The sequence below is a fragment of the Cebus imitator genome, unplaced genomic scaffold (genome assembly GCF_001604975.1).
Source record: "Cebus imitator isolate Cc_AM_T3 unplaced genomic scaffold, Cebus_imitator-1.0 Scaffold66, whole genome shotgun sequence".
Taxonomy (NCBI): Eukaryota; Metazoa; Chordata; class Mammalia; order Primates; family Cebidae; genus Cebus; species Cebus imitator.
Window position 1 is genome coordinate 6,399,411 of NW_016107381.1, and position 27,177 is coordinate 6,426,587.

The 27,177-nt window shown below is 47.7% G+C and overlaps 1 protein-coding gene and 2 pseudogenes across 2 annotated transcripts in view; 1 reads left to right on the forward strand and 2 right to left on the reverse strand.

Annotated features, from left to right (window-relative positions):
* Positions 1 to 1,748, forward strand: part of LOC108305733 — a 6,369-nt pseudogene extending 4,621 nt beyond the window's left edge.
* The window catches only part of LOC108305811 (carbohydrate sulfotransferase 6), a 19,544-nt gene extending 17,270 nt beyond the window's left edge, over positions 1 to 2,274 (reverse strand). The window contains exon 1 of the mRNA XM_017530588.2: positions 1,602 to 2,274. The gene's annotated coding sequence lies outside the window, so the exon portion shown is untranslated. The remainder of the gene's footprint in view (positions 1 to 1,601) is intronic.
* Positions 2,275 to 4,330: 2,056 nt separating this feature from the next.
* Positions 4,331 to 27,177, reverse strand: part of LOC108305813 — a 32,422-nt pseudogene continuing 9,575 nt past the window's right edge. Inside the window, exons 2-5 of the transcript XR_005200673.1 lie at positions 11,798 to 11,926; positions 11,324 to 11,467; positions 8,797 to 8,878; positions 4,331 to 6,781 (exon numbers count right to left, since the gene is read on the reverse strand). The product of XR_005200673.1 is annotated as a transmembrane protein 231-like (transcript). The remainder of the gene's footprint in view (positions 6,782 to 8,796; positions 8,879 to 11,323; positions 11,468 to 11,797; positions 11,927 to 27,177) is intronic.

Consider the following 27,177-nt stretch of genomic DNA (forward strand, 5'->3'; position numbering starts at 1 on the left):
ACTCAGGAGGCTGAGGCAGGAGAATTGCCTGAACCCAGGAGGCGGAGGTTGCGGTGAGCCAAGATCGCGCCATTGCACTCCAGCCTGGGTAACAAGAGCGAAACTCCGTCTCAAAAAAAAAAAAAAAGAGTGTGAAGCCCACTTGACCATTTACTCTGCGATCTTGTGCAAGTAACTCACTCTCTCTGTGCCTGCTTGATTAAAAGGAAATCTGTAAACCCAGGGAGACAATATAACCTCAACTCATGGGCTTGATTCAAAGAGTGAGTGAGCGAATATTTATAAAGCAGAACAATGTCTGGTGCATAGTGCATGTTCCGGAATCTTCCTGGGCCACAGAATAGAATAGAATTATATTCTATGAATTCAAGGGAAAGTCTTCAAATGAGGAAAACCTGAGGACAATGGTCCTATTGGATTCAGGTGCCCCAGTGCCCCAGCAACAGAATGTGGCAGGCACAGGCAGGAATCTCACAAGGACATACAAAACAGAGGAAGCTGGAGAGTCATGGCTAGAAGCCTGACTTCTTTTTTTTCTGATATGAAGTCTTGCTCTGTTGCCCAGGCTGGAGTGCAGTGGCACGATCTCAGCTCACTGCAACCTCCGCCTCCTGGGTTGAAGTGATTCTTCTGCTTCAGCCTCCCTAGTAGCTAGGATTACAGGCATCTGCTAGCATGCCCAGCTAATTTTTGTATTTGTAGTAGAGACGGGAGTTTCACCATGTTGGCCAGGCTGGTCTTGAACTCCTGACCTCAGGTGATCTGTCCGCCTCAGTTTCCCAAAGTTCTGGGATTATAGGCGTGAGCCACCGCACCTGGCCTTAGAAGCCTGGCTTCTGAAGCCGGACTGGGTTCAAATCCTGTCTCTACCACCAGTGAGGGGTGTGACTTTGAGCAGGTCACCCTCCGGCTCTCTGTGCTCCAGTTGACTCTGTTGTAAAGGCCAGAAAAGCCCCGGCCTCCCAGGGTGGAGAGGAGCCCAGCCCTGGCTCTCCCAGCAGCTCACCGCTCTCTGAGGCCCTGGTACTCGGCCCACTCGCTTGTGGGTTCAAGTCAGCTAAGTCCTTTCTGCTCTTCAGACCTCAGTTTTCCCATCCTCAAAAATGGGAAACTCGACTGCCTTACCTCCGTGTAAGAGGGAGGAGAAAGGAAAGTCGACATTTCCTAGGCACCTGTCCTGAGGCCCAGTGGGCCTGTCCTGAAGCCCAAGATGAAGCCGTCAGAAGCAGTGACGCAGGACTCCAATTCCCCTGGGTCTGGTTCCAAATTAACCCACCAAGCTACTGTTTCTCAATAATTCTATGGAAAAAGCCCCTGGAGAGCTTTTGAAAGCCATGCCCTTGGAAACCCAAGCAGAGACAAAAGGGCCTCCCCGGCCTCCCCACCTCAGTAAGGATCCCCGTGCTCAGCTGAAGCCTCAGGAAGACACTTACAAAACGGCGCCAGCAGCGGCGATGCCTTTTCCACGTTGCTGATGGAAAAGCCACCCCCAGCTGTTCCCGCCAACCTAGGTCTCCGGTGAGGACAGAGGAGCATCCCCAACGGTGCCACTGGTCCCGTTCCCAGCCCACCCAAGTGTGGAGAGTGAAGAAACAACGTACCCCAAAGCTTGGCGTCTCTGCCCGACCTGCCGCGGCAGGGTGTGGGACGCCTCTCTCTGGGCTCAGCGAAGGCTCCCAGACGTCGTCTCTTCCAAATTCCACCGCACAGCCAGCTCCTTCTCTTCAATGAAGGGTCTGCAGGGCTGACTTGCTCCTTAAGGTCCCTAGACTATGACGGGACACCCCGTGACTCCAGGAAAGGGACTCTAAGAGGCATGGATGGGAGTAGGGGAACCAAACCACTGAAAGCTCCTGGAGACTCGAGGCAGAGCGAATCTGGGAACAGGGCAGGCGTCCCAGAATGGGATGTGGAGGGTGGGGGTGTCCTGGGGCTACCACAGGGAGGCACTCGACGCAGAGCCCCCTCCGGAGCCTGGCACTGCCGCCCGCACCCTCTACTCCCTGTGCGCCAGCCCACAACCCTCGGCGCTGCCCGGTGCTGCTCGCCCGGAGCGCACACAATGAGGCGCTTTCAGACGTGGCTGCGGTCCCTGGGTGGCCGGCAGGAGCCAGGACGGTGGGGGAAGGAAGGAGCCGGTTGGCCCTAGGCTCCCTCTCCCCACCCCCGACCAGGGGGCCACGCCTCGGGGGAGGGGCGCTGGCCGAAGGCAGGGCAAGAGGGCCCAGGTGGGCTGGGCTCTGAGAGGCGCACCGTTTAGCCGAGGATGTCGAAGGGCGCTGGCAGAGTTACCTCTCATCCAACTGACCACAAATGAACGTCGTACCCTACCCCCCGCCCAATCCCCAGAGAAAGGGAGCTCCTGGACAAAGATCCTATCGAAGGAAGTAGAATCTTAATCTTGGCCCTCCTCGCCCTTGGGGGGCATCCTTGCAGCGAAGTGACTTGGAATCCAACCCTTCCCAATGCCCCAGCCTCAGCCCTAAGCCAAGACCCAGGCACTTGGATAACACAGGGACTCCGTGCAGTGTCCCAGCTGGGAGAGGCAGAGAGACCAGGTGGCCTTAGGAGCTGGACCCGCAGCTGTTCCCCTCCTCCTGCTCATTTCCTTTTTTTTTTTTTTTTTTTTTTTTTTTTTTTTTTGGTTTTTTTTTTTTTTTTTTTTTTGGAGACGGAGTTTCGCTCTTGTTACCCAGGCTGGAGTGCAATGGCGCGATCTTGGCTCACCACAACCTCCGCCTCCTGGGTTCAGGCAATTCTCCTGCCTCAGCCTCCCGAGTAGCTGGGACTACAGGCGTGCGCCACCATGCCCAGCTAATTTTTGTATTTTTAGTAGGGACGGGGTTTCACCATGTTGACCAGGATGGTCTTGATCTCTTGACCTCGTGATCCACCCGGCCACCGCGCCCGGCCTCTCCTGCTCATTTCCTGCCCTAGCCTTGGCCGAAAGAGGCGTAGGCTTCATAGCAGGTCCAGATAAAGACATGAAACGTTTCAATAAATAAATAAGGTATTTTCCCCTTACAGATAACAGGGCAGAGACCAGGCATCTGAAGAGGATAAAGCATTTGAAGGTCTTGTAATCAGTGATGTGATCTTAAACAAGAACTCCCTGCTGCAGGGAGAAGAAATGAGCAGTCTTTCCTGGTTGTGGTTTGGCAAGATGAATTACAATCCTTAACAATGGTCATAAACTTTTTGGATTGGAAATTCCTTTCTGGGGTCTATCTTAAGGAAATAAACCAGAAAGAGATTTATATAAAGGGTTCACATAAGTGTTGTTCATGATTTTGATTGTGATTTTTTTTGAGACGGAGTCTCGCTCTTGTCACCCACGCTGGAGTGTAACGGTGGGATCTCGGCTCACTGCAACCTCTGCCTATAGGGTTCAAGTGATTCTCTTGCCTCAGCCTCCTGAGTAGCTGGGATTACAGGTGCCCACCACCATGTCCAGCTAATTTTTTGTACTTTTAGTAGAGACAGAGTTTCACCATGTTGTCCAGGCTGGTCTCGAACTTTTGACCTCAGGTTATCCACCCACCTTGGCCTCCCAAAGTGCTGGGATTACAGGTTTGAGCCACTATGCCTGGCCTGTTCATGATTTTTTAAAAGTTAGAAATAGTGTACAGGATAGAAAGATGTGTGCCGGAAGGCCACCATTATAACTCTGGGTAGGGGATTGGCAGGCAGTCATTATTTTACTTAGGATCATGTAATTTACATTTCCTTAATAGATATTGAGAACTTACCTGGCCAGAAAGATCCAAAACCTCTTTACAAAGCATGAATAAGGAGATGGGGAGAGGAAGTGGGGGTTGGGGTAAGAGGGTGGCAGAGAGAATTGCTTTAATAAGCTTCAAGATGGGAGCTTAGTGGGGCATTAGACACCTGACCTGCCTTGGCAGAAACTGGACTAATCATTTGGAAGAATTAGGAATTTATCTCAAATATGACTTATCTATGGATTACAGCTCAGTTGATAATATCCTGCATATTTCTTACCTTTCTTTCTCCTGCAACTATGCTGTGTGGTTCCGTTTCAGAAGCTACCAACATATGATCTGTAAATAATTTGATATTCGCCAGACATAGTTGTAATTTTCCAACCCGTGGTTTCCATATGCCATGTGGATTCCACTAAAAACTAATATACTTGGGGTTGGACCAGGAAACTTTTGCCAAAGAGCTAACAAAAGCTCCAAGGTCTTGGGGCAGAGCCCTGGCAAAGCAAGGCTGCTGGTGAGTAACTCGGAGAAGTGTGCTCAACTTCAGCGCTCCCTATTCTTCCTTCCTCCAAAGCCCTGATTCAAAAAAAGTGAATACAACCTTCCATGTTGAACATTTTAATTAGTAAGCTACAGAACGTAATGCATTCTTTATACAAGTTTTGCATTCAAATAATTTAATAAAATCCAAACCAAAGTTTATACATATCTTTAGCCATCTTTCCATGTTTCATTACCTTTCGGGGATTTAAACCGCCAACAATTTTTTAGTTTCAGTCTCAAGAGACCAGGCACACTGGCTCATGCCTATATTCTTGACACTTTGGGAGGCTGACACAGAAGGATTGCTTGAGGCTAGGAGTTCAAGACCAGCCTGGGCAATATAGTGAGGACCCGAATCTATAAAAATAAATAAATCTCAAGAAAAAAAATTAGTCATATAAAACAGCCTGAATATGAAAAAAAGACTAGGGGGACAGTGTTAGGGAATTCCTCTGCTTGTATACTTGACAATAGCTTTGTTTCCAAAACTGTTTTTAGTCAGCCTAAAGGAAACGGTGCTGGAGATGAGAGCTGATCTCCAAGGTAAACGGAGGCACATACTAAGAGGTGTGTTTGTGGGCATGATGCATAAATCACAGAGGCCATGTCTTCCAGTGGCAACGACCTGCTTGGGATCAGGAAGCAGCTCCATCTGTCCTTAGAGGAGACGGCTCGCGTCCTCAGGAGGTGAACAGGCTGAACAAGCCGTCTTCCATGTGCAGAGGCCCCTTCCAGCCATCTCTGCTCCCGCAGACACTTGCTCAGCCACCCTGGTAATCCAGCTGGACTGCTTGGCATTCTGCTAGTGGCCAGGCTGGACTGGCCTGCCCGGGCCAGCATCCTCCTTACTCCCTCACTGCTTCTTGTGTCCTTCCCAAAGCTGCCCGCCCCACTCTAATGAGCACCCTGTTCCTTAGTCAAGGGAAACACAAGCCGCTGGGCTTCCCGCTAGCCTTCCAAATAAACTTGTGGTTGTTAGGCAGTGGGAGCCAATCCCAACACCAACTCTTGTCACCCCTGTCCTTTCCAGAAGCGGGAGGGCTGTCAAGGAGGAGGAGGGCCAAGTGCCCAGGCTGTTGAGTGAGGGCCAGAAAGAACCTGTTGTGACAACCTTTTCTTCCCCCAGTGCTGCTGAGGGGGCTGGGAATGAACAGCCCCTCTGACTTCAGCCTGCCATCCAGGGGCGCAGACAGAGGGCAAAACAGGGCAAAGAGCCAGCCACAGGCAGGCAGGCATCCAGGGCTGCTCCGCTGAGCTGATGACAGATGACTGACTTTCGGGCCGAGGCAGGTGGACGGTCCGAGTGTCCTTCAGCGGCCCTCCCTCATGCCTGTGCCAAGGCGGCCCTCCCCCTTGGGCCCTGCCCCTCTAGGTCTGCAGCGAAAGGCCTCAGCTCTGGAAATCAAAGCTCTGAATGGGAAATGGAGAGGCCCAGGGGTGCAAAGTGCTAGTGATTGGCATGTTTGTCACAAGGGAGCCCTGAAAAGAGTAAGAGTGGCTCACAGTAGAAGGAAGAAATGCACAGTGTGTTTCTCACTCAACAGAGGAAGTCTCTGCTTGACCAGAGATGGGACTCTTTCCAAGATGTCTGAACTGACTGCAATTTTCTCCTGAAATTCAACGCTAAGTCAAAGAAGAAAAACCCAAAAAGCTAATTACAGCCTCCAGGAACCCTCAGACCTTTTCACAAACTACTCCCTGATGATTCTGCAGGAGCTCTGAAGATACGGACTTTGTATAGAGCAAACGGAAGAACTGTTCTTTGTCTCCGAGGGGAAGAGCACACAAGCCCGCATGTGTCCCCTGGGCTCTTTCAGAAACATCCTAAGATGTTCCCAGGAGATGACAATGAGGCAGCCACCATCCTGCTGAGTCCTCAGAAATGGCCTTCCTAGGATAAGTGCTCCTTCCACACTTCTCCCAGGGGCATCGCTGTCACAGAGATGGTGGTCACAAAGATCTTGATTCTTTCAAACACCCAGAGGAAGATAAGCAGGATGCTGACATACTGCACCCAGGTGAGCTTTACCATCTCCCTGAATCCTGGCTGATAAGTACGGACAGTTAAGCAGTAGAGGGCCACATGCTATCAGTCAAAGTAAACTAAGGTTTAGGCCAGAAAGGAAATGGCAAGAATATTTCAAATACTCTTAGGATGAAAGGAATAATAAAAGATTATTAAGAAATAAATATGGATGATTCTGACTTAGAAGAATGGCTCAGAAAGAAATATGAACAGGAAATGACTTTCCCCCGTATAAAGAGCAGACACAGTCATTATGTCGGAATACAGTGCTGTAGCAATTTCCAATCAAAGGCTCCCCACAGCTGTTCCTGCTGGGGACAACTTTGGAATCTTCCCTTTTTGGAAACTGAGCTACCACCGCCTCTCTAACAGAAAGGATATAATATGGTTTCCACCGTGTATTGGATGACAGCATTAATCACAAATGGAGTTTCATGGCTCTGCCCACCCAGCCAGATAAAGTTGTGGTCATTCAGGATGGTGGCAACTGCAATACAATCATTAACCATTAATCAATCATGGGGCAGCCTTTTGGCAAAAAATGTTGAGGGCTACAAATATTCTTTTATTCCTGTGGGATATTCTGCACTTCAGAACAGAAAGAAATCATTTGAAAGCATAAACAGTTGCATGCACAAAGTAGATTAACAAATAATTTAAGATACTTGTCAAACAAAATATTTGATATGGTCTGGCTCCGTGTCCCCACCCAAATCTCATATGTCCCCACATATCAAGGACAGGACCAGATGGAGATAAATGAATCATGGGGGCAGTTTCCTCCATGCTGTTCTCATGATAGTGAGTTCTCACGAGATCTGATGCTTTTATAAAGGGCTTCCCCCATTAGCTCTGCTCTCATTCTCTCTCCTGCTGCCCTGTGAAGAGGTGCCGTCTGCCATGATTGTAAGTTTTCTGAGGCCTACCCAGCCATGCAGAACTGTGAGTCAATTACACCTCTTTATAAATTACCCAGTCTTGGGTGTGTCTTTATAACAGAGTGAGAATGGACTAATACAGTATTTATATTAAAATACGTCAAAAACTCAGAAGTGGTTGTGTGATCATCTACAGATGTTGAATGGCTAACTGAAGGAACAACATATTGCCACTCTAAATAATATCAGTTTGGCTGGGCAAAGTTGTGCAGGCTTGTAATCCAAAGGATCTGGGAGGCCAAAGTGGGAGGATCACTTGAGGCCAGAAGTATGAGACCAGCTTGGCTAACATATTGAGACCCTCTCTGTACCAAAAAACATAAAAAGCTGGGCATGGCGGCACATGCCTGTAGTCCCAGCAGCCCAGTAGGCTGAGGTGAGAGGATCACTGAACCCACAGGAGCTCGAGGTTACAATCAGCTGTGATTATGGCACTGCACTCCAGCCTGAGCATCAGAGCAAGACTCTGTCTGTTTAGGGGAAAAAAAATTAGAACTTTGTAGCAGCATGAGGAAATACTTAATTACATAGAAATACAAATAATGTGAATGCCGAAGTGTTTCAATACTATCGTGATAGGTATATTTAAAAAATCCACATAAAGAGTGAAAAAAGTAAAGAACAACACATCGATTTCTTGAGCCATGCTTTTTAGCTTTGTTTTAAAATTCCCTTTTTATTGTCTGCAGCTAGTGTATGACATAAAATCAGAAAGCAATGGTGGATTTGCAGTCGTCTCCTTTGTGAAATGTCTGTGTGTAGTCTCCCTGATATCTGGTTGCCAAGTAATACTGTAGATGCCTTTAGAGAAAACCTCAGCCACCGGCCAGCCAAAAGTGCCAAGTCAACACATGCCGTGGCCTAGAGCTCTGTAAGGAATGAGGACACTGTGCTTTCCGGTAGGAAGCATGGGCGCTCCTGTTCTCCTGCTGGACTGCTTACGTGGGGAGAGTCACCTATGTTCTCGTTTTCTCTCTGAAAAGTGTGAACAGCAATTTGTCTTTGGCATCTGTTATAGGTGTGGTATGGGGAACAACTCAATTAGGCTTATATTTTTAAAAAAGGTAGCTCACGCCTGTAATCCCACCACTTTGGGAGGCCAGGGTGGGTGGATCACGAGGTCAGGAGTTTGAGAACAGCCTGGCCAAGATGGTAAAACCTCGTCTCTACTAAAAATACAAAAATTAGTCGGGCGTGGTGGCGCATGCCTAAATTCCCAGGTACCCAAGAGGCTGAGGCAGGAGAATCGCTTCAACCTGGGAGGCAGAGATTGCAGTGAGCCAAAATTGCACCATTGCACACCAGGCTGGGCAACAGAGCAAGACTCTATCTCAAAAAAAAAGAAAACCCATCAAGCCAGTGAGATATGGACCATGGGATGCTGGGGGGGTGGGGGCGGTCCCGGTTCTGAAGATCAGGATGAAAAGGACAAATCCTAGACAGCACACTTGCTCCCATTGTTGAACATTCATGGGTTTTGACATTTACATCACAAGGGCTCCAGTTCTGTTTGTCTCTGTTGCCCCAGTAGCCTTGAAAGTTATGAGCTCTACCTGTGACTCACCGTTCCTTTCCTGGTAGGCAGCAACAATACGTGTCAGGTCATAATCATAGGCAAAGGGGCTGGTCCCGTTGATCACGGATACCTGGGACACGGGAGGAGGATGCGGTGTGAGCAGCTGGGAGTCTCCTCCTCTCCTCCTTCTACCCTCCTGACACCCAGGCTGGTCCCACAGACCACCCTTGTGGTCTTGGTGGCCTATTCCTGTGTCAATAATCTTCTCTTCAAAGATGAATAAACATTTGCAACAATTTAAGTTTATTTACTCTGTCCTTCCGTCTGTGGGGATGGAAATAAAGGGTCAGTGTCAATGTTTCATACGTTTTAAAGCTATTTATAAAATCTCTCTTTTGGCTGGACATCATGGCTCATGCCTGTAATCCCTGCACTTTGGGAGGCTGAGGCAGGAGGATTGCTTGAGGCCAGAAGTTCGAGACCAGCACAGGGAACATAAAGACCCCCATTTCCACTCAAAGCAAAACAAAACAAACAAACAAAAAAACCCCAACAAACTAGGCATTGTGGTGCCTCCAGTCCTAGCTACTAGGGAGGCTGAGGAGGGAGAACTGCTTGTACCCAGGAGTATGAGGCACAGTGAGTCATAGGTGGGCCACTGCACTCCAGCCTGGGCCACAGAGTGAGACTCTATTTTTTAATAAAAAAGTGGGGGTGGGGGCAGGCACAGTGGCTCACACCTGTAATCCCAGCATGTTGGGGGGCCCAGGTGAGTGGATCACGTGGGACCAGGAGTTAAGACAGCAGCCTGAGAAACATGGCAAAACCCCTTCTCTACAAAAAGTACAAAAATTAGCCAGGCATAGTAGCATGCACCTGTAGTCCCAGCTCACTACTCAAAAGGGGGGGGGTAGGAGGATCATCTGGGCCTGGGGAGGTTGAGGCTGCAGTGAGCCATGATCGTGCCACTGCACTCCAGCCTGGGTGACGGAGTGAAAGAAACCCTGTCTCTCTCTCTCTCTCTCACACACACACACACATAACAATTAATAAAATTGTTTTAAAAAGGGTTAGGTACGGTGGCTCATGTCTGTATTCCTAGTACCCTTGGAAGCTGAGGTGGGAGGGTCATTTATGACTGACAATTTCCCTTTTTCATCTTCCAGAGTATGGCAGCCCAAATTCTATGGTCCCCATTATGATAAAATAAAGGTGAGGAATGAGTGATTAGATGCATGAGTTCTGGACACAGAAAGTTCCTGGCTCTGTTATACTTTTTTTTTTTTTTTTTNTTTCTGGGTTTTTGTTTTGTTTTGTTTTTGTTTTTTGAGATGGAGTTTTGCTCTTGTTGCCCAGGCTGGAGTGCAATGGCGCGATCTCGGCTCACTGCAACCTCCACCTCCCGGGTTCAAGCAATTCTCCTGCCTCAGCCTCCCAAGTAGGTGGGATTACAGCCATGTGCCACCACACCCGGCTAATTTTGTTATTTTTAGTAGAGACAGCATTTCTCCATGTTGGTCAGGCTGGTCTCAAACTCCCGACCTCAGGTGATTTGCCCGCCTCGGTCTCCCAAAGTGCTGGGATTACAGGTGTGAGCCACCATGCCCGGTCTCTGGCTCTGATATACTTTCAAGCTTTGAGCCTTTGAGAAAATTAATCACTGTTAGCCCCAGTTTTGTCTTCTGCAAAATTAGTTCATTCTTTAAACAAGCATCTCTGTGAGCTTCCCATGTGCCAGGCAGGGTGCTAGGCACTGACGTGACAGTACATGAGATGCCACTGCTGTCAACACTGAGGGAGACAACAAATAAACACACAAACACGTGTCCTGAGTAGGCCAGGTGGCAGGAGGGAAAGTCTGGCTGAGGGATGATGGTGGGAGGGGTTGCTACTGCAGAGGCAGCTCGGGGAAGGGCTGTGCTCAGGGTTATCTGAACAGGGACCTGAACTGTGTGGTCCGCTAAGTCACGCGGATGCCTGGCAGAGAAGACGGCAAGAGCAAAAGCCCTGAGGTGGCAGCTGCTTCCTGGGTATGAGGAACAGCAAAAAGGCCAGGGTGGCTGGAAGGGAGCAAGGGGGACAGTGATGGGACAAGTGGCTGGGGAGCTGGGAAAGAACAGTGCGGGCGGCTCAGGGGTTGCTGTGATAATTAAAGGTGATGATACAGGTAAACCCCTGCACTCAGGGCTGGCCTATGTTATGGGTTGAGTAAACTGTCTGGTAGTATTTCTGAAATACTTTACATGAACATTTCACATGATCTCTTGGAAACACATACTCCAAGTGTGTGTATGGAAGAGAAAATGTGTTTGTGTGTGTGCATGTGTACACGTGTACCTAAAAGCAATAAACAATTTAGTTATTTGACAAACACTGATTTTTTCTCTCTTCCTCTAGGTGTAACTACAGGTATATCTTCATAATCTGAAAAGACTATGGCAAGAATTCCTCAGAAGGCCCCTTTAAAGCCACCCACAGAGAAATGATATTTCTACTTTTCATTCCCGTCTTCAAAGAACTCAATGAACAGTAACACACGGAAACAAAGGGGCTGGACAATGAGAAGCACCCTTACATTGTATCGGGCATCTAGGCCGCCACAGCTCAGCGGCTATTTCTGCTGCAGCCTCAGGTCTCCATTCACATATAACTGGGATCCAGGGATAGCAAAGGAAGACTGAAGAAATGCCATGCTCTGCATCACGAAGGTTGACATCCTCTGAAATCATTAGAAGGACAAACAATACCAACTGCCATCAAATCTGAAGGGTTCTGGGTGGTAACAGTCACCTGTCTTGGCTGAAACCTAAGGGGCCCTCACATACCCAGCACAGTCATACAGGAAACACTGCCTAGAACCTTCTGAGCTATTAATAGCCCATATTAATTAATAGGACTCCAGTGAAAAACATTTGACTGGCCTAAGCTATCCCAAACTATATGGGGAAGAGGGCCTGCTATGGTGTGCGTCTTCCAGAAATCAGAAGAAGGGCTCTGGTCTATGAAAAAGACACAAGACAGAGGACAGCCTCCCAGCGGACTGACTCACGTGTAACTGATAGGAGAAAGTCAGGATGAGCTGCACACCGAGAATGTGCTCCGTAGACTGCAGGGGAAGCTCCAGCTTAAAATGTAACATGTCCATCTTCCCATCCTGGTTCCTGTCTTCTTCTCTAGTCTAGGAAACCCAAACAGGGCCAGCAGCCCTGGTCATTAATGAGTCTGGGAGGGATCCACATCACTTCTACACATACACAATGACCCACGGTCCTACTGTACACAACAGGCGTTATCTTCCCCACCAAAAAAAAAAAAAAAGAGAGAAAAATAGACAGGGGTAAGTGCATTAATATTGGGGAAAGAGATAAAAAGTGCATAGTCCCTGAACTTCATACGTGAGTCAATCAAATGTTCACTGGCCAAAATAAATGGGAACTTGAAGTGGCAATAATAAGACAAGAAACATCTGGATAGCATTTGTCTCATTTTATCCTGTTTTTTAAAGTTTTTAAATTTTATTTCTTTAAAGAGATAGGTTCTCCCTATGTTGCCCATGCTGGTCTTGAACTCCTAGAGTCAAGGGGTCCTCCTGCCTTGGCCTCCCAAAGTGCTAAGATTATAGGTGTGAGCCCCCTGGTCAGATCAGATCTTGTTTGTTTTGTACTGGTGTTTTTTTTTAATAAACATGCCTGGATTTGCATGGAAAATTGGAGTATCAGAATTGTCTTCTACACCTCTAGAAACAAGTTTTTAAATTAGAAAAACACATAATCCTTATCATTATGCATTCCCCCAACAAATTCAACAGAAAATCATCAAGCTCTATTATACATTCCGAAACCACAAGTGTCTTTGCTTCGGATTCTTGATGTTGGACTTCATCTCATCAGGACTTGAAAGCCTTGTGGATCTTTTCGTACCAATCAATGAAATGAAAAAGGAAGCTAAGTCAAATCAGCAAAGCATTAAAACCACATCTGTATGATAAATTATGGGCATGAAAGAAAAAGAAACAGAGATCTGTGGAGGAAAACAGGACAAATTATAGCTGATGAAGCATATGTAGGCAGTGAGAAAAAACTGGTATCCATTCCCACCATCCAGGCTGACCTCACAGTGATCCTAAAACGATCAGCAGGAAAGGACGGCAACTGAAAAGCAATCACTGCTGACATGATCGCTCTGCACAACTCTGGACCTTTTTGTTACCTGGACGTTTTTGCTACAACTGTTCCTTTCCCAGTGTAGTTCCCAGAAGGATTCTACTGTGGTGTAGCAGCATTCCCATCTGGATCCCTGAACTACTGATTCATTTTGATTCTCACAATTACTATTATATGAGGAAAATAATTTTTGTACTTTTTTGGACGAAAAAGGTCATTTGAGATGAAGAAATCTCAATTTTCAGAAACTTTCAATTATTTTTTTCCTTCTAGACAATAATGTCCTTATTCTAAGTCTTGTTTTAGAGAAATCTCCCTCCCTCTTCTCTTGGATACTTCCTCTCTGCCCTGTTTCATCAGCTTCAGTGAGGGGTAGCTGCTACCAGGGCTGATGATCAAGTTACTGAGGCAATGATGGACTAGTCATTATGAGTAGGATGAAAAGAGCCTGCCTTGTCTTCCTGTGGATTTTCTTCAATTGGGATCTGGGTAGACAATGTTGTGTAACTCTCTTTGATGGATCCACGCCTTCTGGATCTTTAGGGTTAAACAGGAAGCAAAGATCACATTTCTCAACTTGCAGCAGAGGATACTGGCCAGGAGACAACTGCCAGAAGAATCCAGGCTCCAACCCACTGTGGGAGGAGGAGACGCTCATTTCCTTTGATCTTCACTATAAATGTAAAGCCCCAGGAAGGCAGAACAAGTATTTTCCCCATTATATAGATAAGAAAATCAAGGGTCAGGGAGGTTAGGGCATTTATCAGAGATACAGCAAGTCATGGTGAAGACAGAATTTCTGATCAGGTCTTCAACTTTAAATGTGATATCGTTTTTAGGACATTTTTATTTAAAAATTCAAAAAGAAGATGGTGCGTTGGAGAACTCTTTTTGCAAAACGGCAGCGCCAGGCATCAAAGTCTGTACACTTGCCTGTGTGCACAATTCTGCTCCAAGTTCAGAGAGGAAAAGAGATCTGGCTCAGCACCAACAACAGTATCTACTTGTTAAATTCACTTATTAATGTGCTGCACAGTTTTTGAGGCGCTACTATGTGTCAGGCACTATTCAAGATGATGAGAATATAGTGGTAAACAAAATAGTCTCCATCCTAGGAGCTTATGTTTCCAATCAAGAAAACAGAAAATAGATTAATAAATATGCAACAATTTCAAATAGTGATGAGTGCCACAAAGAAAAATGAGACAGGCTAAAATGAAATAATAATTAAGGTAGAATTTAACAGAAAGTTTTGTTATTGTTTTTTTGTTGTCGTTTTTTTGTTTTTTGAGATGAAGTCTCACTCTGATGCCCAAGCTGGAGTGCAGTGGCATGAACTAGGCTCCCTGCAACCACCACCTCCTGGGTTCAAGCAATTCTCCTAAGTCTCCCAAGTAGCTGGGACTACAGGCATGTACCATTCTTGGTGTTTTGTTTTGTTTTTTAAGTAGAGACAGGGTTTCACTATGTTGGCCAGGCTGGTTTCGAACTCCTGATCTCGTGAACTGCCCGCCTTGGCCTCCCAAAGTGCTGGGATTACAGGCAGGTGTGAGCCACTGTGCCCAGCTTAACAGAAAGTTTTACGGAAAATATGCAGGATAACCTGACTTGTTGGAGGCCTGAAGGAAGTGAGGTGATGAGGGGATGGGGTACAAGAATGTCTCAGGGAAGAAGGATCTAGACTCACCAAGAGCACGTGCTCTGGGTGCCCGTGGGGCCAGTGCAGCTGGCAGAATAGGTGAGATGGAGAGCACGGCAGAGAGAGGGGACACAGAAATGAGGACACAAAGGGCAAATCTAGCTAGTGACAAAAACAACCTGTCACTAGCTAGATTCACCCCACGGGCTAGCAAAGGTTGGCTCTGTTATCACTTGTGCTACTGAAAAAATCAATTACTTAATTCCATTTAGTTGAAAGTAAGCCTAACACAGGTGCAACAGCTACAAAGGCAGGCATTCAAAGGCTACTGCTTCCTCAACACAAACTCCAGGTCAATATCTAACCTCCCACTGGTGCCTGGACAAGAGAATTCACAAATGACACAACCACTTTACATCTACAAGGTATGTACAGGATTTAAAACATTTATTATACCCACTGATTGTCCCATGTGATCCTTCCACATATCCCAGGAGAGAGGTGGGTGCTCTCATGCCTAGGATATGGAGAGAGAAATTTGTTGTTTTATTTTACGGAGGGGACAGAGCATCAGTTGAACTACCACATGAACTAAATGAACTACTGCCCTTCCTCCAGCAATTAAAAAAGCTACCTCTAGTCAGTAGTGTCAATCAGAAATTGAGGGCAGGATTCTCAGTTTTCAGGGTTTCAGGCCTCCACTTCTTACACAACAAACCCATATCCTCCTGCAGCTTCTTTTCTGGCTGCCATTAGGCCGGGAGCTACTCCTGCCTTCCACCACCCAGAGACTCACCCTCGCTGGCTGGCAGCAGCTCCAGAGGGAGCAGCACCTGCATCTGAATATTGCTTCTAACAAATGTGCACCTGCCAGAGCTCTGGCGTCAACACAAATCCCTCCTGCCTGGGCAGCTACTGTGGCCCTGGCTCAGTCAGAGCAGCCCGGCCTCCCAGCTGAGGCCCGCTATCCACCACCCACTGCCAGCTCCTCCCCAAGCCACAGCACAGGACCATGCTTCTCTTCCAAAGCAGAAAGACCATCTTCTATCCCAGAGTCCTCACCTGCCACTCCCAAATCAATCTGACCCTCTAACCACCCAAACACCTAGTCTGCGGAAAGTTCTATGATGGCACCAGGAATTCACTGCCCAAAGTGGGCAAATGGGATGCAAACCTGCCTCCGAAAACTCAGACTAAGGCCAGGTGTGGCGGCTCACACCTGTAATCCCAGTACTTTGGGAGGCTGAGGCAGGTGGACCACCTGAGGTCAGGAGTTTGAGACCAGTCTGGCCAACATGGTGAAACCTCATCTCTACTACTAATTTAAAAAAAAATTAGCTGGGTGTGGTGGCATATGGCTGTAATCCCAGCCAGCTGCTCAGGAGGCTGAGGCAGGAGAATCACTGGAACCTGGGAGGCAGAGGTTGCAGTGAGCTGAAATTGTGCCACTGCACTGCAGCCTGGGCAACGGACTTAGACTCCATCCCCCCACCCTCTGCAGAAAAAACCACCACCAACAACAAAAAAAACAAAAATTAGTTGGGCATGGTGGCGCACTCCTGTAATCCCAGCTACTTGGTAGGCTGAGGCAGGAGAATCACTTGCACCCAGGAAGTGGAGATTGTAGTGAGCCGAGATCACACCACCACTGCACTACAGCCTGGACAACAGAGCGAGAGTCCATCTCAAAAAACAACAACAACAAAAAGAACTCAGAATAGTCACCACTGGCTGCTGTCTGCCCCCACTGACCTGAGACCACCCCCTGGACCCCTGCTGTGGAAGGCTTCTGCTGGAGCTGTGATAAGCACTGCTTTTCGCAGTAATTCGAGGCACTGCTGGAGCCTGGCTTCTTACTGGCTGTCCCAGAACCAGAGGGGCAGTGACTAGGAGGCAGCACCCTGATCTGCCAGAAACACATGAAGCTAGAAACTCCCAGAAAAGTGGGTCTGGACACAAGTGTGCCAACCAACTACTAAGGGCTGAACTGTGTGCTCCACAGATTCCCATGTTAAATATGATAGGGCTGTGGCCTTTTAAGAGGAAGAGATCTCAATCTCCTGATATGTCTCTGCTATGTGAGGACACAGAAGGCACCCAACTGCAAGTCAGAACCCAACAATGCTGGCACCCTGATCTCAGACTTCCAGCCTCCAGAACTGAGGAAACAATGTCTCTCTCTCTCTCTCTCTCTCTCTCTCTCTGTGTGTGTGTGTGTGTGTGTGTGTGTGTGTGTGTGTGTGTTTAGAGACATAGTCTCTGTTACCCAGGCTGGAATGCAGCGATTGATCATAGCTCACTGCACCCGTGAACTCCTGGCCTCAAGCAATAGTCCCACCTTGGCCTCCCAAAGTGCTAGCATTACAGGTGTGAGCCACAAGGCCAGCCAAAGTCTGCTTTTTTTTTTTGAGACAGAGTTTTGCTCTTGTTGCCCAGGCTGGAGTGCAATGGCGCCATCTCAGCTCACTGCAACCTCTGCCTCCTGGGTTCAAATGATTCTCCTGTCTCAGCCTTCTGAGTAGCTGGGATTATAGGCACATGCCACCATGCCCAGCTAATTTTTTTTTTTTTTTTGAGGAGTTTTGCTCTTGTTGGCCAGGCCAGAGTACAATGGCATGATCTTGGCTCACTGCAACCTCTGCCTCTCAGGTTCAACGATTCTCCTGCCTCAACCTTCTGTGTAGCTGGGATTATAGGCAACTGCCACCATGTCCAGCTAATTTTTTGTATTTTTAGTATAGTTGGGGTTTGACCATGTTGGCCAGGTGATCCACCCACCTCAGCCTCCCAAAGTGCTGGGATTACCACCACACCTAGCCCCAGTGTCTGCTTTTTAAGACAAAAATCTGTGGTATTTCATTAAAGCAGCACAATCTGAGATACCGACACTCAACTCGTCCACTTCCCGAGGAGCACAGCCCCTGCCACAGGAGTCCAGCTAAGTGTCTGACACACATCTAAATTTTCTTTTCTTTCTTTCTTTTTTTTTTTTGAGACGGAGTCTTACTCTTGTTGCCCAGGCTGGAGTGGAGTGGCATCATCTGGGCCCACTGTAACCTCTGCCTCCTGGGCTCAAGAGATTCTCCTGCCTCAGCCACCTGAGTAGGTGGGACTACAGGTTCCCACCACCAAGCCTAAATTTTGCATTTTTAGTAGAGACAGGGTTTCACCAAGTTGCAGTGAGCCAAGATAGCGCCACTGCACTCCAGCCTGGGCGACAGAGAGAAACTTCCTGTCAGAAAAAAAAAATTAGCTGGGTATGGTGTGCATGCCTGTAATCCCAGCAACTCAGGAGGCTGCGGCTGGAGAACGCTCAAACCTGGGAGGCAGAGGTTGTAGTAAGCCAAGATTGCACCACTGTACTTCAGCCTGGGTGACAGAGCAAAACTCCCTATAAAAAAAAAAAAAAAAAGACAAAACAAAAACAATTAGCATAGACTCTTTAAAAATGTCAATCTCAAGAAACTGAAAGAAGGAACTGTTCTAGGTTAAATGAGCCTAAAGATACAGAACAATTAATGCAGTATGTGAACCTTGATTAGACACTGGAATTTAAAAAAAATTAAAAGCCGACTATTTTTTTGTGAGCAAACAATTGGGGAAATTTAAGTAAGCCCTGTCCATTAGATACCATTATTCTATCAATGTGAAATTCCTTTGGTATGCCCTGGCCCATTGGCTCATGCCCACAATCCCAGCACTTTGGGAGGCTGAGTAGGGTGGATCACCTGAGGTCAGGAGTTCAAGACCAGCCTGGTCAACATGGTGAAACCTCATCTGTACTAAAAATACAAAAATATTAGCTGGGCATGGTGGGGCATTCCTGTAATTCCAGCTACTCAGGAGGCTGAGGCAAGAGAAATGCTTGAACCAGGACCCTGGAGGCAGCAGTTGCAGTGGGCCAAGATCTCGCCATTGCACTCCAGCCTGGTCTACAAACAAGACGCCGTTTCAAAAAAAAAAAAAAGGCCGGGCGCGGTGGCTCAAGCCTGTAATCCCAGCACTTTGGGAGGCCGAGGTGGGTGGATCATGAGGTCAAGAGTTCACGAGGTCAAGAGATCGAGACCATCCTGGTCAACATGGTGAAACCCCGTCTCTACTAAAAATACAAAAACATTAGCTGGGCATGGTAGCGCTTGCCTGTAATCCCAGCTACTGAGGAGGTTGAGGCAGGAGAATTGCCTGAACCCAGGAGGCGGAGGTTGCGGTGAGCCGAGATCGCGCCATTGCACTCCAGCGTGGGTAACAAGAGTGAAACTCCGTCTCAAAAAAAAAAAAAAAAAAAATTCCTTTGGTATGATATTTTGTGGCCATGAAAGAATAATTTTTATAAGACATATGCTAAAATACTAGGGATCAGTGCCATGACCTCTGCAACTTCCTATCAAATGGCTCTGATGCACTGTGCTATATACATATGTACACACATACATGCATAAAGAGAGCTAGAGACAAAATATTACTGAATCTAAGAGCACTGGTATTGTACTGTTCTCTCAATGTTTTAGCAAGCTTGAAATTTTTCAAAAAAGAAGTGAAAAAGGCCAGGTGTGGTAGCTCATGCCTGTAATCCCAACACTTTGGGAGGCTGAGGTGGGTGGATCACAAGGTCAAGAGTTTGAGACCAGCCTGGCCAAGATGGTGAAACCCTGTCTCTCCTAAATATACAAAAATTAGCCAGGTGTGGTGGCAGCCACCTGTAGTCCCAGCTATGAGAGAGGCTGAGGCAGGAGAATAGCTTGAGCGCGGGAGGCAGAGGTTGCAGTGAGCCTACGTCACACCACTGCACTCCAGCCTGGGTGACAGAGCAAGACCTCGTCTCAAAAACAAAACAATAACAACAAAAAAGAGGTGAAAAAATAAGGAAACAAAAACAGATTAATCTGGTCCCAGTAGCACCTCCAGATTGCACGAACATTTCATTTTTCACACAGGGCCCATAGAATATCATCTTTTTTTTTGGTCGTAATTGTCAAATGTGATCCTAGCACCTTTTGAGATAACATGAGCTGCCGGATTCTCTTTTCAGGCATGACCACAAGTTAACATCTGCATCAGACCCCAACCTGCCTGATTACTTTACCAGCGACTTCACAGTCCCCACCAGGAAAAACCCTGGGCACATAATCACACTGCAAGTCCCAGGTGTCCGCTGAACGGCGCCTGCCAGTCGCTGCCCAGGGGATGAGAAATCACAGGTGCCTTGTTTGGGACTAGAGTCTGGAATCCCGTCCTCCTTCCCTCGCCTCTGCTCCCCCGTTGTTTATGAAGATCTCAGTCCCCTCTGCTGGGAGCCCCACCTCCCCTTCCAGGAACACGGGCCCCAGTCTTCTTGCCTTTCAAGGTCCACACAAATAACTGTGCCTCCCCTCAAAGCCTTTCTCCGTCTTCGCAGGTGAAGTCCTCCCTCCTCCCTCCAGCTTTCCGCGCACGGGCAGTTCTTCCTGGCATTGGAACTGTGAGCAACCCTCCCAGCAGGCCCAGCTCCTGCTGCAGGGGGCAGGAAGAGTTCAAAGGAAGCTGTGCCAAAGGTCTGGAAGGCTTAATGGGAACGCGGCAACGGGTGGCACCAGGTCCCGTAAAGAGATTCCTGGAAAGCGGAGCGGGTCTTGGAGGGGGTGGATTCGGTCCGAGGAGCCCGCGATCAGCTGAGGAGCCGCAGGTGCGGAGGGCGGGGCTGCACACCTCAGGCAAGTGGAGCGCCAGCTCTGACACCTCAGCCGGGCCGAGCAGCTCCGAGGCCCCTAGGAGGAGGTCGAACGCGGTGGAGCAACCCAGAGAGGGCGGGGACCACCGCCTCCCGGGCACGTGGGTTGCAACTCTGAAACTGGGGCGCTCGGAAGCTCCAAAGGGCAAGACCTGCTCGGGTGGCGGTCGAGAGGGCTCCAGTCCCGGGCCCACGGGCGGCAGTTCCCCGCACCTCACGCCCAGCGGGGCTCGGGGCCGGCGAGGAGAGGGGCTCCAGGTGAGCAGCGGGACCCCCCTCCAGGAGGACAGCGCCCACTCAGCCGGTCGGCGGCGCACCGGGGCTGCTGCCCGCAGTTGGGACGCCCGTAACCCAGCCGATACGCCGCTGCCGCCGCTCCCCTCGCGCTCCATCCCGTTGCCATTCACCACAGAAAGCGGAGGGAGGAGCACCTTACGTGCAGCAGCGCCCCCAGCACCCTCCCCGCCTCATCCCAGCCACTCGGGAGGCTGAGGCAGGAGAATCGCTTGAACCCGGGAGGAGGAGGTTGCAGCGAGCCGAAGTACACCATTGCACTCCATCCTGGGCAACAGCGTCAGCTCCAGTCGGATCCTCTTCCCTGAATCCCAACGCTGCTGCCAAGTGACCGTTCCCTCCTCCAATCACAAGGCGCTGCAGCCGGCGGGGGCTGGACCAGGGTTGTTCCCGCCCCCGACGTTGGCTACGCTTGCACAAACCCAGCTTCCGGACGCGCCCCCTCCTGGAGAAGCGGCCCCTGCCCGCGAGCTGCGCGCTCTGCTCTGCCCTTTTCGGCAGTGCCTGTAAGAAAGGAAGGGAATTGCATGCGGCCCACCAGACGAGAGCTGTGGGTTTACTAGGGATGTGGCAAAGCAGTGATCAGAACAGATTTGGAACGTTGTAGTATCTAGGTCTGGACCCCAATATTTAAGCAACCTTCATTAATAGAATAAGCACATTCTCAGGCCGGGTGCCGTGGCTCACGCCTGTAATCCCAGGACTTTGGGAGGCCGAGGCGGGTGGATCACTTGAGGTCAGGAGTTCGAGACCAGCTTGGCCAAAATGGCAAAACCCCATCTCTATTTTTTTTTTTATCAAAAATACAAAAATTAGCAGGGCGTGGTGGCACGTGCCTGTAATCCCAGCTACTCGGGAGGCTGAGGCAGGAGAATCGCTTGAACCCGGAGGCAGAGGTTGCAGTAAGCCGAGATCGTGCCACTACACTCCAGCCTAGGTGACATCTCAAAAACAAAAACAAACAAAAAACATTCTCTATTTAAATCAGATAGTAGAAATCCTATTCAAAGGCTGATGTGGGACCGAAATGGGAGGGAGGTTGTGGATATAGTCTCTGTAGAGTGCAACGTAGTTGGGTTTTTTGTTGTTTTGAGACAGGATCTCACTCTGTTGCCCATGCTGGAGTGCAGTGGCACAATCTTGGCTGACTGCAGCCTCTGCCTCCTGGGTTCAAGTGATTCTCGTGCCTCAGCCTCCAGAGTAGCTAGGATTGCAGGCATACACCATCATGACTAGCTAATTTTCTCTCTCTTTCTCTCTCTCTCTCTTTTTTTTTGTGAGAATGGGGTCTTGGCCGTGCACAGTGGCTCACGCCTGTAATCCCAGCACTCTGGGAGGCTGAGGCGGGTAGATCACTTGAGATCAGGAGTTCGAGACCAGCCTGGCCTACATGGTGAAACCTCATCTCTACTAAAAATACAGTAATTAGCCGGGCATCATGGTGTGTGCCTGTAATCCCAGCTACACGGTAGCCTGAGGCAGGAGAATTGCTTGAACCTAGAAGGCGGAGGTTGTGGTGTGCCAAGCCGAGATCACACCATTGTACTCCAGCCTGGGCAACAAGAGTGAAACTTCATCTTAAAAAAAAAAAAAAAAGAAAGAAAAAAGAGAGAACGGAAATTTATTTTCTCATGGTTCTGGAGGCTTAGAGGTCCAGGATGTAGGTGCCTGTAGGTTTTGTATCTGGGGAGGGCCTGCTCCTCACTGCTGACACTACCGATGGAGGAACAAAGTGAACCCACTCTCTCAAGCCCTTTTAGAAGGCTCTTAATTCCATACACAGGGGCTCTCCACCCTCCTTATTTAATCATCCTATGAGGCCCCTCCTCTCTTAATATCACATTGCTGTTAAGTTTCAACACAAGGACTTAGGGGAAGCATGCAGACTATAACCCTCAAGTGATTTCCACAAAGTTCCACGAGATGGAGAGGCTTGTGATGACTAATAGTAAGTATTAATTGAACATTTTCTGTGTGTCACCAAACCAAATGCTAGCTATGGATTATGTTAGGAATCCAAAGCACTGAGTGAAGTTATTATTTTTATTCTCATTTCACAGGTGAAATTCCTATTTAACAGAGATAAAATAATTTGAAGTCACAAAATTAATAGCTGGCTAAGAGGGATTTGAAACTAAATATTGTGGTGGGGCATGTGGCTCATGCCTGTAATCCCAGAACTTTGGGAGTCCGAGAAGGGCAGATCACAGGGTCAAGAGTTCAAGACTAGCCTGGCCAACATGGTGAAACCCCATCTCTACTAAAAATACAAAAATTAGCCTGCTATGGTGGTGGGTACCTGTAGTCCCAACTACTCGGAAGGCTGAAGCAGGAGAATCACTTGAATCTGGGAGGCCGAGTTTGCAGGGAGCCAAGATCATGTTACTGCACTCCAGTCTGGGTGACAGAGTCATACTCCATCTCACACAAAAAAAAGAAAATAGAAAAAAGAAAAGAAACTAAATAGTTTCCACAGCCTAGTGGTTAACCTTTACACCACATTTTGGAGAAAGAAGCCATAAACCAAAAGGAAGCTGCAATAGATGAGGCACCCTCGGGCTTGGTGGACTGGAGAAAAAGGGAGGCTGGACACGAGGGACCTACGCAGGGTCCGGGTGGAGCACAGCAGCTCTGACAGCCCTCCTCTCCTCCTCCATCCCCCACCCCTCCCACAGGTAGAACAGGCTGACCAAATATTTCAGCTGATCCTGGAAGAAACAGAAAATTTAAGAAACAAAGATAAATAATTATCTCAATTAGCATACTCAGAGTCTCAAGAAGATATTGTATTTATAGAACCAAAGCATGATGCCCTGAAAATTGAACAGAGAACGAGTTATTAGAAATGAAAAGTTTGTGGTGGCACTTGCCTGTAGTCCCAGCTACTCGGGAGGCTGAGGCAGGAGAATTGCTTCAATCCGGGAGGTGCACACCATATAATCCAAGAGGCCAAGGTCGGAGGATGGCTTGAGCCCAGGAGTTTGAGACCAGTCTGGTGTAGTGAGACACTGCCTCTACAAAAAATATATATATATATATATATTTTTTGAGACAGTGTTTCGCTCTTGTTGCCCAGGCTGGAGTGCAATGACTCAGTGTCGGCTCACCGCAACCTCTGCCTCCCAAGTTCAAGTGATTCTCCTGCCTCAGCCTCCTGAGTAGCTGGGATTACAGGAATGCGTCACCATGCCCGGCTCATTTGTCATTTTTAGTAGAGATGGGCTTTCTCCATGTTGATCAGGCTGTTCTCTAACTCCCGGCCTCACGTGATCCACCTGCCTTGGCTTACCAAAGTGCTGGGATTACAGGCATGACCCACTGTGCCTGGTAATTTTTTTTTTTTTTAATTAGCCAGGTTGGTCGAGCATGGGGACTCATGCCTATAATCCCAGCACTTTGGGAGGCTGAGGTAGGTGGATCACCTGAGGTCAGGAGTTTGAGACCAGCCTGGCCAACATGATGAAACCCCGTCTCTACTAAAAATACAAAAATTAGCTGGATATGGTGGCCAGCACCTGTAATCCCAGCTACTTGGGAGGCTGAGGCAGGAGAATCGCTCAAACCTGAGAGGTGGAGGTTGCAGTGAGCAGAGATCATGCCACTATACTCCAGCTTGGGTGACAGAGTGAGACTCTGTTTCAAAAAATAAATAAAAATTAGCCAGGTGGGGTGGTGGACCTCTGTAGTTGTAGCTACTTGGGAGGCTGGTGTAGGAGGATGGATTGAGCCTAAGAGGCTGAGGTAGCAGTGAGCTATGGTCATGCTACTGCACTCCAGTCTAGGTGACAGAGTGAGACCTTATCTCTCAAAGAAAAGATAAAGTTGAGAACTTTGAGAAGCCAAGGCAGGAGGACACTTGAAGCCAGGAGTTTAAGACCAGCCTGGGCAACTTAGTGTGACCTTGTCTCTACAAAAAAGAATTTAAAAATTATACAGGTGTGATGGTGCAGGCCTGTAGTCCAAGTTACTTAGGAGGCTTAGGTGGGAGGATCGCTTGAGTCCACAAGTTCCAAGCTGCAGTGAGCCATGATAGTGCCACTGGACTCCGGCCTGGGTGAGGTACTGCGACCCTGTCTCTAAACAAAAAAAGAAAAGAAAACTGAGGAAATAAACTTTAAAGGCAAATACAAAATGGAAAAAAAGAGGAGAGCAAAGAAAAGGGGGAAAATCAAATTGCCTAACTAGTACACGTTTAAGGAAAAATAACAAAGACAACAGACCAAGAAAGAATCGTTTAAAATACAGATGAAACAGCTGGAGAGAACCAAGTGCTCTTCATGTGCCTAAGAGAAGGAATGAGAGAAAAAAATGCTTAATACATCCTTGTGAATGTCATAACCAAAAATAAAGCACTCACTTTGAAATGGTGATGGAGGCCGGGTGCAGTAATCCCAACACTTTGGGAGGCTGAGGTGGGTGGATCACGAGGTCAGGAGTTCAAGACCAGCCTGGCCAAGATGGTGAAACCCTATCTCTACTAAGAACTACAAAAAACAAAACAACAACAACAAAAAAAACAATTAGCCACACACAGTGGCAGGTGCCTGTAATCCCAGCCACTTGAGAGGCTGAGGCAGGAGAATTGCTTGAACCTGGGAGGCGGAGGTTGCAGTGGGCCGAGATCAAGCCACAGCAGTCTAGCCTGGGTGACAGAGCGAGACTCTGTCTCAAAAAAAAAGAAAGAAAGAAAAAGAAAGAAAAAGAAAGAAAGAAAAGAAAGAAAAGAAAGAAAAGAAAGAAAAGAAAGAAAGAAAGAAAGAAAGAAAGAAAAGAAAAGAAAAGAAAAGAAATGGTGATTGACCAGCGGCTGTGGCTCATGCCTATAATCCTAGCACTTAGTGAGGTTGACACAGCATGTTTGCTTCAGGTCAGGAGGTTGAGGCTATGCTGGGCAGCACACTGAGATCTCGTCGGATGATTGCACAACTGTGAGAATATATTAAAATCATTGAATTGCACAGTTAAATAAATTTCATGGTATATGAAACATATCTTTTAAAAACTTTTTTAAAAATGACCAATAGCCTGCTAAAGTTTCTGTTTAGCTTATCTGGAGTATCTGAAATGTAATTTTTAACACTAACAATGGGGCTGGGCACGGTGGCTTATACCTGCAGTCCCAGCACTTTGGGAGGTCGAGGCAGGTGGATCATTTGAGGTCAGGAGTTTGAGATAAGCCTGACCAACATGGTGAAACCCCGTCTCTACTAAATACAAAAGCATTAGCCAGGCGTGGTGGCACATCCCTGTAATGGGAGCCACTGCACTCCAGCCTGCGCAACAGAGTGAAACTCTGTCTCAAAAACCAAACAAATAAAAAACTATTAACAATGGTGATAGTCATCTTGGTTCTCCACTCTCTTTTTTTTTTTTTTTTTTTTTTTTTNTTTTGAGACAAAGTCTTGCTCAGTCACCCAGGCTGGAGTGCAGTAGCTTGATCTAGGGTCACTGCAACCTGCGCTTCCTGGGTTCAAGCTATTCTCCTGCTTCAGCCTCCCAAGTAGCTGATATTACAGTCACCCACCACCACTCCCAGCTAATTTTCGCATTTTTAGTAGAGGATGGGTTTCACTATGTTGGCCAGGCTGGTCTCAAACTCCTGACCTCAAGTGATCAGACTGGCTTGGCTTCCCAAAGTGCTGGGATTAGAAGCGTAAGCCACCTCCACTCTTTTACATATAACTTTCAAATCTGTTTTATTTTTATTATTATTTTTTTTTGAGATGGAGTTTTCCTCTTGTTGCCCAGCCTGGAGAGCAATGGCACAATCTCCACTCACCACAACCTCCACCTCCTGGGTTCAAGTGATTCTCCTGCCTCAGCCTCCTGAGCAGCTGGGATTACAGGCATGCACCACCATGCTCGTCTGATTTTGTATTTTTAGTAGAGATGGGGTTTCTCCATGTTGGTCAGGCTGGTTTAGAACTCCCGACCTCAGGTAATCCGCCCACCTCAGCCTCCCAAAGTGCTGGGATTACAGATGTAAGCCATGGTTCCTGGCCTTATTATTCTTTCTTTTAGGAGTAAAAAGAACATAAGCCTTTTAGATGGCCCAGGTACTTAGCCAGCCAATGATGTGGAAACATTCTGTCATATTAGCTGTATTGAAAAGGTCTGTGATTTACAGATACTTTCCAGCATCTCAGATTCTGTATAACTTTTTGGCATGTGGCAAAATGATTTGAGCTGACAGCTTTTTTCCATCATTCTGCTATAAAGAAATGAGACTCACATGGAGCAGCAGCCAAGTGAGGGAGGCGGGAAGGCCATGCACCAACATCTTCAATATCTGCAGGGGAAATGATTTTTCAAAACTTTATTTTAAATTCAAGATGCTTGTGTACACATTACACAATGTTTTCCTTTTAATTCAATAACATTAGCAAGATTGTTTATTAGTATTCTCTCTCTCTCTCCCTTTTTCCTTTTTTTTTTTTTTAGATTTTTTTAACCACAGTCTTCTCTTGTTGCTCAGGCTGGAGTGCAATGGTGCGATCTTGGCTCACTTCAACCTCTGCTTCCTGGGTTCAAGCGATTCTCCTGCCTCAGCCTTCCAAGTAGCTGGGAATACAGGCGTCTGCCACCACACCTAATTTTTGTGTTTTTAGTAGAAATGGGGTTTCACC